The 7,461-nt window shown below is 38.9% G+C and overlaps 1 non-coding gene across 1 annotated transcript; it reads right to left on the bottom strand.

Annotated features, from left to right (window-relative positions):
• Nucleotides 1–870: 870 nt before the first annotated feature.
• Nucleotides 871–977, bottom strand: LOC123462418. The gene has a single exon (XR_006638240.1). It is a non-coding gene; the product is annotated as a U6 spliceosomal RNA (small nuclear RNA).
• Nucleotides 978–7,461: the final 6,484 nt, after the last annotated feature.

Genomic DNA, 7,461 nt, shown 5'->3' with positions numbered 1-7,461 from the left:
CCTATTGCTGGGTCATAAGAAAACATGTAGGATGTATTTCAAACTTCCATTATTGTACATCTTCAGTCTTGTTGATAAGTTGTCATTTTGTTCTGTGTAAATAACATTAGCTTTTACATAACTTTTTTCCTTGTCAGCATTTCTTAAGATTATAGTCTATACTTTTCTTTTAAAAAATATTTTATTTGTTTTAGGGCTGGGGAGATGGCTTAGAGGTTAAGTGCTTGCCTGTGAAGCCTAAGGACTCTGGTTCGAGGCTCGATTCCCGAGGACCCAAGTTAGCCAGATGCACAAGGGGGCGCACGCATCTGGAGTTCGTTTGCAGTGGCTGGAGGCCCTGGAGCGGGTCCATTCTCTCTTTCTCTCTGCCTCTTGCTCTCTCTGTTGCTCTCAAATAAATAAGTAAGAATAAACAAAAAAGTTTAAAAAATGTATTTTATTTGTTTTATTTTGAGAGAGAGAGAGAGAGAGAGAGAATCAGAGAGAGAAAATGGGTGCACCAGGGCCTGTAGCCACTGCAAATTAACTCCAGATGCATGCACCACCTTGTGCATCTGGCTTATGTGGGTACTGGGTACTGGGGAATCTAACCTGAGCCCTTAGGTTTTGTAGACATGCCTTAACTGCTAAATCATCTCTCAGCCCCTGCACTTTTCTTTATAAATCTTGTGACAGTGGGCTAACATTTAAATTAAATGTTAATTAGATTATAGTAGGTTTTTGTGCTATACAGAATTTAATATTTCTGAGAGAAAATTAACTTTTTTTAAAATTTTATTTATTTATTTTTTAAATTTTTATTAACATTTTCCATGATTATAAAATATATCCCATGGTAATTCCCTCCCTCCCCACCCCCACATTTTCCCAAAAAATATGGAACGCTTCACAAATTTGCGTGTCATCCTTGCGCAGGGGCCATGCTAATCTTCTCTGTATCGTTCCAATGTTAGTATATGTGCTGCCGAAGTGAGCACGAAAATTAACTTTTAATAGACTTTTTGGTAGGTAACATGAGCTCTTACTCAGATACCTCCTATAGAAATCAGAGTTCAGTTAGAGAAACAATCATTTAAATTAATAATATATAAAGATTATTTATCAAATAGTATATATGAATTATGCAAATATATAAATATGCATATGCACATATTTATATGTGTTATATGGATCAATGATTTGCACATATGTGACTTAAAATGAAGATTTTATCTATTAAATTGCGGGAACTGGTTAAACAGAATTTGTGAAGCTGCGATCTATATTTCTGCCAGTGAGTCTTGAAGTCTTCAGGGGGCAAGGGTTTGGGATGGGAAGGTGCATGCTGACCAATTCTAGTCAGGTTCCTCTGAGCTGTTTTCTCAATTAGACCCTGGCTTTGGGCTGTCATTGCTCTGTCCAATTATAGCCAGAATTCTGCTGAGTCAGATTAGCTAGAATCCCCCACGGATCACCTTCAAAACTGATCATGGTCCTCATCCATTACCACCTCCAAGTAATGTCTACTCACCCTGACCTACCTTCCAAAAGAATCCTGTTGGTTCAATTGGGCCAGAATCCTTCCTCTTCCTGTTGCTATCTCTCTGCAGTGTTCTATCTGTTGTTTCTATCTCTCTGCGCCCTGGCCATACATTTCCACTGTGCTGCATTGTGCCTAAGTTCTCCCACTTCATTTTAGCAGCTTCTCTGCATACTTACTGCAGTAGTGCCTCTGAATAAAGTCGTCTTGCTGTTCTTTAGTATCACTGACTATGCTTTTCTTTGATACCATAAAATGAGGGAGAATGAAGATCAGCAGAAATCCATTGGGCATGATATAGACCAATCAGGACAAACGTGAGCTCGTCAGTTCTCACTGTCTCCAGCCTTGACATCATGGTGTCCTGGAAGAAAGCTGAAGCCCTTCATTGGGTGCTAAACACAAATCTGGGAATGAATGGGAGAAGATGCAGAAGGGCCCTGTATATGGCAGAGTTACCTTATGCAAGCACTGAGTTCCAGGGCTGGTCGCTATCTCACGTAAGTGAACTAGCAGGTAAGCAACAGTAGGGATAACCCAGATAAGTGTTATTCTTTGTCTTCAGAGCCCCTTCCAAATCTGGCATGAAGAGTATATTTTGGCCTTCCCTAACTGGAAAAAGAAGTTTGAAGTAGCCAGGCTGATGCATTGTAAGTCTTCGTATCTTTACATCCCTTTTAAGCATTTGTTTATTGTGCCCACTTTCTTCTTCATTTGGTTCCAGCATGCTGGAGGCTGTTAGCACCCGTAGTTCTTTTTCCTGAGGCCAAAGTTCAGACATCTGGTGCAGCTTTCTCCAGAAATGACAGGGACTTTGTATCTGCATAGGGCATCCTTGACTAATGACAAACCTGGGAAACCAGTGTACCCCAGTGACAGAAACCTGTACTTTGAATCTAAGTTTCTTTCCTTCCTTCCTTCCTTCCTTCCTTCCTTCCTTCCTTCCTTCCTTCCTTCCTTCCTTCCTTCCTTCCTTCCTTCCTTCCCTCCCTCCCTCCCTCCCTCCCTCCCTCCCTCCCTCCCTCCCTCCCTCCCTTCTTCTTCTTTCTTTCTTTCTTTCTTTCTTTCTTTCTTTCTTTCTTTCTTTCTTTCTTTCTTTCTTTCTTTCTTTCTTTCTTTCTTTATTTCTTTCTTTTTTCCGAGGTATGGTTTCACTCTAGCCCAGGCTGACCTGGAATTTACTATGTAATCTCAGTGTGGCCTCGAACTCATGGTGATCCACCTACCTCTGCCTCCCAAGTGCTGGGATTAAAGGCTTGCCCCACCACACCCCTCCTAAATTTCTTTAACACAATTCATCCCTGTCATTTCAAAATAACCTAGTGATTTTTCTCACAACTTTATTTTTCCTATGAGAAAGATTCCACTATTCTGTGCTTCTCTGGGGTTTGTTGACCATCTCCATCCTTTCATTATGAGCTAATTATCTGGGTCTGGACTATACACTGTATTTTCCTTTCCCATGTCCTTCTCAAGGCTATCTGTTCTACTCTGTGCTCATAGGTCCAGATCTTAGCCTCTGGCAGACACAGTAGGACTTTGGTCTGCTTGTGAAAGACTTCATCAATCTTGTCCACTTTGCATCTGTCTCATCTGCTTCTGCCAAAAGTGAAGAAATTTGTAGCATAAAAATTTTGATAAGTGGAGAAATATGGATGCCAATGGTCAGAGATCAAGAAACTAAAAAAAATCATGTATTTAACAGCATTCCAGATATTGTTCTTATTACTGAACATGCACATCACAACGAACTAACCAGTCTCCATCCTCATGGGCCTTGTCTTTTCATGGAAAGAGAGGCAACACAAACACGAAATATATATATAATTTATGAAGGAAATAAAGTACTAAAAATAAAACAAGTCAAAGAGATAGAAAAGTGATAGAGACAATGTACTACCTGGCTTGAGAAGACCCTTTTTGCTGGTGTCACATTTGCGAAGGGACCTGAGGGAAAAGAGTCACAAAGGTCACAAAGGGAAGGGAGGAGAAGACCCTTCTATGAAGGTGGAACACAACTATGAAGGCCTATAAATATTGAAGAATAAGCAGAAAATAAAAGTTGGTAGTGTAGCTCAGTGTTACAGTGTGTGCACAGTACTCTGAGTTCAATCCCCAACATCTTTCCTCTGTAAAGTAGAGAATTATAGTAGCTTACACTGATCATCAGTCATCCCTGTTAAGTACTTTACACATTAATTTTTTGAATGCTACAATTTTAGTGCTATAGTTAAAGCTCTTATTATGAATATTTTCATGCACATGATTTTAAAATATTTTATACACATTTTTTCTTTTCTTTTAATTAATTTATTTGATACAGAAATGGAGAGAGAGAGAGAGAGAGAGAGAGAGAGAGAGAGAGAGAGAGAGAGAGAGAGAGAGAAAATGGGTGCTCCAGGACCCCCAGCCACTGCAAATGAACTCCTGGAGAGTTGAACCTGTGTCCTTTGGCTTTGCAGGCAAATGCCTTAACAACAAAACCATCTCTCCAGCTCAATATACATGATTTTTATTCATTTGTTTTTATCTTTTCAAAAAATAAATCCCTAACAGTAGAATTTCAAGTAAAAAGATAAGAATATTTTTATTTTTCTAGAAGTTATTACCAAAGTCCTTTGTGAAAGACTGTATCAAAAATCTACATTACTACCAGCCATGTCTAAGTAAAGCAGTATTGAAATAACACATTTGGTTGCTCATTCCACACTCAATGGGATAGTTTAATATTTCACCAAAGTATAAGGTAGAAAGTCAGCATTATCTGATTTTTTTGTGTGTGTGCATGTTAATATCTTTCTTTCTTTCTTATTTTTTGTTTTTTCGAGGTAAGGTTTCACTCTAGCCCAGGCTGACCTGGAATTCACTATGGAGTCTCAGGGTGGCCTCGAACTCACAGAGATCCTCCTACCTCTGCCTCCCAAGTGCTGGGATTAAAGGTGTGAGCCACCATGCCCGGCTTTAATAACTTTCTTAAGGCAACTTTTCTTCCATAGCATATTTAATAAAAATCCATGTTGTTCAGCCCATACCAGCCTCTCAGAGGTTTGGAGAGAGAGGCAGCACTGAGTCTTGAGCAGGGACTGGAAGACTTAGAGTTGAGTCCTGGTTTGTCTCAGCCTGGTTAGGAGATCCAGAGCTGAGTCTTGGTTTGTCTCAGCCTCATTAGGAGATCTAGAGTTGAGTTCTGGTTTATTTCAGCATTGTTGGGAGATCCAGAATTGAGTCTTGTTTTTTCTCAGCATGGTTAGGAGATCCAGAATTGAGTCTTGATTTGTCCCAGCATGGTTAGGAGATCTGGAGTTGAGTCCTAGTTTGTCTCAGCCTGGTTAGGAGATCTAGAGTTGAGTCCTGGTTTATCTCAGCATGGTTAGGAGATCCAGAGCTGTATCCTGGTTTGTATCAGCCTGGTTAGGAGATCTAGATTTGAGTCCTGGTTTATCTCAGCATGGTTAGGAGATCCAGAATTTAGTCTTGATTTGTCTCAGCCTGGTTAGGAGATCTAGAGTTGAGTCCTGGTTTATCTCAGCATGGTTAGGAGATCCAGAGCTGAATCCTGGTTTGTATCAGCCTCGTTAGGAGATCTAGAGTTGAGTCCTGGTTTATCTCAGCATGGTTAGGAGATCCAGAGCTGAATCCTGGTTTGTATCAGCCTCGTTAGGAGATCTAGAGTTGAGTCCTGGTTTATCTCAGCATGGTTAGGAGAGCCAGAATTGAGCCTTGATTTGTCTCAGCATGGTTAGGAGATCCAGAGTTGAGTCCTGGTTTGTCTCATCATGATTAGGAGATCCAGAATTGAGTCTTGATTTGTCTCAGCATGGTTAGGAGATCCAGAGTTGAGTCCTGGTTTGTCTCAGCATCTTTAGGAGATTCATAGTTGAGTCCTAGCTTGCCTCAGCATGGTTAGGAAATCCAGAATCATGTCCTGGTTTGCCTCAGCTGGGATCAGAATACCTAGAGCAGAGTTCTCATTGGTCTCAACTGGTTATCGTGGTATAGTACAGTGCTTGTATAGCCCTTGTCAAAGAGAGTTTTAGTGGGATCAGTGTGAACATGAATTGTTTGCTGTAGAATCTAGTGATGGATGCTGGTCAGTCAGAAAAGGTTAAAGATTATCATAACTTCTTCAGAATCCCAGAGCAGGTTACTATTGTGACCAAAACCAGGTGATTGCCCTTTGCTTCTTGTTAGACAGGACCACTTTTTGTCCTATTATGATGCACCAAACTTGTGAATTTACATATGGTTCTATGTTTCATTTCTGAATTTTGAGAGCTTAAGGGTAGTAGGGAAGTGTTTGGATGGCATGTAGGAGCAAAATAAAAACAAAGATAACTCTGGATGTAAGAGTCTATTGCTCTTCTGGAGTCTTTTATCCAATTCTTCTAATTTGCTCTTTTTGAACAAATTTTTAAAATTATATATTATTTCCACGTGTGTTTGTGTGTGTGTGTGCACATGCATGCATACGTGCATGTGCTCCAGAGCCTCTTGCTGCTGCAAATTAATGCCAAACTTTTGGGCCACTTTTTGTGTCCAACTTATGTAAATGGTTTGGGAATTGAACTTGGGTGGGCAGGCTTTGCAAAGAAGTGTTTTTAACTGCTGATCCATTTTCCCAGTCCCATTAACAAGTTTTAAACCACAAATTGTGATTTACAGCAATATTGAAAAATATTATTAGAAAGCCTTTTAAGAAAATTCATAACCCAGCACTTGGGAGGCAGTAGGAGGAGGATTGCTGTGAGTTTGAGGCCAGCCTCAGCCTCCATAGTGAATTCCAGGTCAGCTTGGGCTAGAGTGAGACCCTACCTCGAAAAACCAAAAACAAAAAAGAAAGAAATAAAAATTGAAAAAAAAAATTAAAAAAGAAAATTCATAACAAAAAAATTACCAAATCAATAAAACAACTCAGGGAAAGTATAGCAAATATCAGATATTTACTAGTAATTAAGTAACTTGGCAAAAGGCAACATTGCTGTTTCTCAAGTTGCTAATCTCCTTTCTCTTTTCCCTTAATATAATAGAAATTTTGCAGATTTGGTAGCTGGAACAAATGCAAAATATTTTAACTGCTTGTTGCCTCTCTTCATTTGGATGAATAATTGTGTCATATGTGTATATAGTAGAAGACACAGGGTCTTTTATGAGTCTATTTCCTGTCTCTGTTTTCTTCTTTGTTTTGCCAAGTAATGATGTGATTGAAGTATTCACATACTCAACTGATAAGTGCAGTTATTAACATTTCATTTCCTAAGGTATAAAACACCCTAACACCATATTTCTGAAGCCCTGAAGGAAAATCATTGAATAACCTAAACTGAAAGCATGCAAAGAACAAAGAGCTCATGAGCATTTTAGAACTTCATTGTGTTGACCGGCATGTAAACAGAAAAAGAAGATCAAGCATCATTGTCTAGTTTTGTAATTGGGATGATTACATTAATAATCTGTTACTACTAATCTTGATTAAAATACCAGGAAATTTTAAACCTCATAAATATTAATTATTATTGACTATTAACTGTTCCTTTAGAACAATCAAGTCTTTAGGGATATGTCGAGAAACATGATATAAATACAGGTTATTCAGGATTTTGCTTCCACTATTTCCACTGCTACTGGAGGTGTTTTCAAAGACATTTCAATTTCTGAGCATTTTCATAGTCATCTGTTTTCATGTACAGTTGATATCATTTTTAATATTGTTATCATTACCTAGAAACTCTGATATGAGATTCATTAGAGCTCATTTCAAAATGCCAAATATTCAGAAACAAATTGCTTATGCTCTGCTCACAGACTGTGGCATTTGTTGGTGCTAAATTTAGAAGCAAGGTGTGCATGCCCTGCGTGACTGCTCTCTTGAGATAATTTGTAGTTGAAGAGCAATAGCCAAATTATTTTCCAGTCTAAAGATGTCTTTATTTATTTTTGCAATC

Source organism: Jaculus jaculus, chromosome 7 (assembly GCF_020740685.1).
Source record: "Jaculus jaculus isolate mJacJac1 chromosome 7, mJacJac1.mat.Y.cur, whole genome shotgun sequence".
NCBI classification, from domain to species: Eukaryota; Metazoa; Chordata; class Mammalia; order Rodentia; family Dipodidae; genus Jaculus; species Jaculus jaculus.
The sequence above is the reverse complement of the archived record's forward strand: the minus strand, read 5'-3'. Positions and strand labels throughout refer to the sequence as shown.